At 43.3% G+C, this 3,982-nt stretch overlaps 1 non-coding gene across 1 annotated transcript; it reads left to right on the top strand.

Moving 5' to 3' along the window:
- The first annotated feature begins 502 nt into the window (after positions 1–502).
- Positions 503–662, top strand: LOC147886726 (U1 spliceosomal RNA). The gene has a single exon (XR_015543369.1). It is a non-coding gene; the product is annotated as a U1 spliceosomal RNA (small nuclear RNA).
- Positions 663–3,982: the final 3,320 nt, after the last annotated feature.

Here is a 3,982-nt window from a genome sequence, read left to right as displayed (position 1 = left end):
TAATTACCCACATTGTATGGACATATATGCCATTGAAGGAATGCATAGTTGGATTCTATATCCGTCCTATGAATCCCTGAATGACTACCCCAATACAACAACCAGGGGCCATTCATATTTAATATTTTCGGAAGTGAAAGTGTCTAGCATGGACATTAATTTTGGAGTGGGACTACTTGAATCGATATCCTCAAATTGTCATAAGGAAACCGGCTAATTAGCGTCGTTATATGCGTGCCTACTTTGTGATGCACTTCACCTCATATTGTATCATTGACAAGTTCTTATAGCCTTTGACGGGTCGGACTCAAGGGATGAAGGGTAGTGAAGGCAATTTAGAAGGCTAAGATTGCACTCAAGCAATGGAGGAGTTATTGATAGAGTAGCTAGGGCGGTGGCTCAAATTGTGCCACGTGGAAAAACGCGTTTTAAGGCCATATAGAGGTTGGGATATGGGGGGGTCGGGAGCCTACTTAAAGGGATTCCAGCACAGCGGTAAGACATACTTACCTGGGCGGGGTCGATCGGTGATCAGGAAGGCCGATGGCCTAGGGTCGGCCCCTCCATTGCACTTCGGACGGGCTGTACCCTAGCATCTCCCTACGGGGAGAGTGCACGTCATAATTTGTGGCAGTGGGGGCTCGCGTTCGCGCGGCCCCCTTCCAAATCGAGCTCAACTTGGACGGATCTGCTGCTTCGGGCCTCCTACCTACAACACATTGTCTCGCACAGCACCAGATCCATGTGTATTCAATCGTGATAGCCTGTAACTAAAACGCATGCGGGATAGAACGTTCTATGATCGCCCATTGCAAAACTCAGGTACGGCCTCCCTCTCTCCTTAGCCTCTTAGCTTGGTGTATCACTTCCACCGCCTCTGCATTCCAGGTAAATCGCGATACTGCAAAAAACTGCTCCTACTTTTCAGTTGTCCATGGTGCCCATTCTACGGCAGCATACACACCACCATGGATCACACATGATGTATTCACATTACCATTCTCCATGCGCTCCTTCGTTGTAGATGTTCTGGTCATAGTATGCAGTGCCAGCGACGATAAGCTTTAACATTTCCAACTCAGGACCATTCTTTACTGCTTGGGCAAAATGGAAGACCTAGCTTTGCCAAAGGTGATACATCAAGACTGCTGGAAACATTTCACCCTACCCTAATTCAAGTTGACAAATTGACACCTCCACATGATGAGGGCTCAGATGGCGAGATTGCCATATAATCATAATCTAGTGGCTCACTCGTATATGCTTTTGTATGCTGCAGGCCAGATGTGGCCAATGCAATCGACAGTTTCACTTTATCTCATGATGCACAGGGGGTGCCAGGGAGCTGGGCTAGCTGAAGCATTCTGCCTGCTTAGGAAACTTGTACCGAAAGGGAAATGATCCTTCCTGTGCGTACGCAGACTCAGACTAGTCACAATTGCCATTCCACTGGAAATCTTCCCATTCCTTTCGAAGAGGGGGTCATGATTCTGGCGTAACTGAGCAATAACCAGCAAGGTTCACAAAAAACCTGACTTGCCTCTTTGGTGTCGGGTAGGAAAATCCCTCTGCTTTCTCTGGGGTGGGAACAATGGCAAGTCGATCCAGTGGATATGTGGTTCTAGCCACTGGAGGAGCATTGAGGCAAAATAGCACGTCCACTGCGGCATGTTTGGGTGCCCAATATTTTGATTCAGAAGCTTAGCATTTTTGCCTATCATCATGTACAGATGGTAACAATGATTGCATTTTCTGAGTTAAATGGGCCGCAGCACAATCTCAACAAGTTTATCGATCTGCAATTCCATTTTGTGCATCGCCAAGTTCAAAATGTATCTTAAACTCATCCACCGCCTGCTCTAACATATGTTCACAACGCCTGTGTAGAGACCTCTTCTCTTGTCTGAGAACAGGGATACATGTACTGTCAACTGATGAAGAGATGCTAGACTGACCTTAGTTTAGATATGTTCACAAAGCCTGCATAGAGACCGCTCATCTTGTCTAAGAGCAGGGATACATGTACTGCCAATTGATGAAGAGATGCTAGACTGACCTTAGTTTATGAGTAGGCAATCCAAAAATAGATAGATGGTCTAGTTCAGGCCGGAAAAGTTGTAGGCAAAGCCTGGATCTTATTGGAGTTGGTCTATGCCTCTGATTGTTGATGTAATCTATCATCAAATGTTGAATCGATGAGAGCCTCGGAGATGATAGGGGGTCTAGTCACTAAGCGGATCTTGGCTGCCTGGATTATATTAGAGCTGGTCTTAGACGGTAAGTTCCCTCTAATTGCTGATTTAGTCTATCATCAAATGCAGAATCATCAGCCTGGGAGATGATAGCGGGTCTAGTCACTTGGCATATCTTGGGTGAGACCTCAAAGGCTCTCACATGTATCTAGACAGACCTCAGATTTTATTTCCTTCATTTGGTAGCTAATAGAGTTCGCTGCCCAACCTCCATCCCCCAAAACACACAGTGCGTGCGCGCATGCACACCCAGGAAATGTACATTTCATGGACTGCTTTGACCATCATGGTAGTGATTGTGAGAAGTGCAGCAGAAATGAACAGAATATGGAGAGAGAGAGAGAGAGAGAGAGAGAGAGAGATCCCCATTCTAACCTTCCTTGGAATGGTCACATTGTTGAAGTAATTCTTCCATAACCTTGTGAAATGGCAGTAGCTCATGTGTTGCTCTCATTACTATTTAACATATCATCTTTGTAGATTGAGAATACTTTGAATCTTGTGTAGTTGTCAGTTAAGTGTAGTTTGCTTGTGGTTGACATTATCTCTTCATGTTCCTTAAAATAACTTTCCATCCATGAAATAGCAAACCTTCCACAAGGTCCAATCAACTTTCCATAACGACGATTGCTCGATAGACCATCCTTCAAAGACCTAGATTGAATCCGTTGCACTCTATTGTTGCCAAGAGTGAGTTCATGCTTGAATGCTCCTCTACAAACCAATATATGGTCAAGGTAGTATTTAAACACATCTTTTGTAGTTTGCATGATCGATCTACATAGATAAGCTTCTTGCTTTTCATGATTAAGACTGAGGTAGTCAGATCTGATGGACTTGATCTTCCCAACTCCTAGATGTCTCAAGAAACCATTATGGCAACAATATACCTTAGATTTCTCAGAGAGTTGAGATGCAGATAACAAGAATCTTTTTCTCCTCCTACGATAGCTAGAATGTCGTCTATTGATGTATAGAGTCACTTCCTGATGTACAGTCGTGTGATATGTTTCATTTGCTCTTTTGAAGTACATACGATGTCTTCTTTATTTAGCGGAGTTAATAGCTTGGTTGTGCGCATGGGTGGACGAGGAAATCCTAAATTATTGTACATGCAATGGTGGCCGTGGAAGAGGTTAGGGAATGCTATCTCTTTGCAATGTTTGTCTTTGAAGATGCTTAAACGTGAAAAGCCTCCAGAGGGTGCAACAATTATTGTTTTGTCTTCAAAGTCAATGACTTGTTGGCTAGTGTAAATCCCATGTATTAGCGTGTTAGTTTCCAACTTGACATTTTCATCATCCATGAAGGCGGTTGTAGATGAGTCCTCTTCTAATTGTTCTTTTTGCAAACACTCAATGTGTTCAGCCCATTTGCAGTTTAACGTGACCTTTTGTTCCTTATATAGGGAACTAGGCAAAAGCTCATTCAATGCACACATTGTCAAAGTAGACCTTACTAAGCCACTCATATAATAATGTTTGTATTGAAACATTCTCTTAATACCAACAATGGCTGTTTCGCCATCTGTAAGGAATCTTCGGAGTATGTGCTAAGCTCTATCAACATCTACAAATACATTGACAATGCTTCCCTTGAGGCGGTATTGTTTGTCAAAGGTTAAGTCACCTATTTGCACAAAATGGATTCGAATTGAAATAAGACGTGCTTCAATATCATTTAGAAGACATTGCTATCCAAAGTTTCCCTTATGCTCCATTGACATGTTT

This window comes from Dipteris shenzhenensis, chromosome 24 (assembly GCF_047967505.1).
Source record: "Dipteris shenzhenensis isolate YYH24624 ecotype China chromosome 24, Dip_SZ_1.0, whole genome shotgun sequence".
In the NCBI taxonomy this organism is placed as follows: domain Eukaryota; kingdom Viridiplantae; phylum Streptophyta; class Polypodiopsida; order Gleicheniales; family Dipteridaceae; genus Dipteris; species Dipteris shenzhenensis.
Note: the sequence above shows the minus strand (reverse complement) of the source record. Positions and strands in the feature narration are given on the sequence as shown.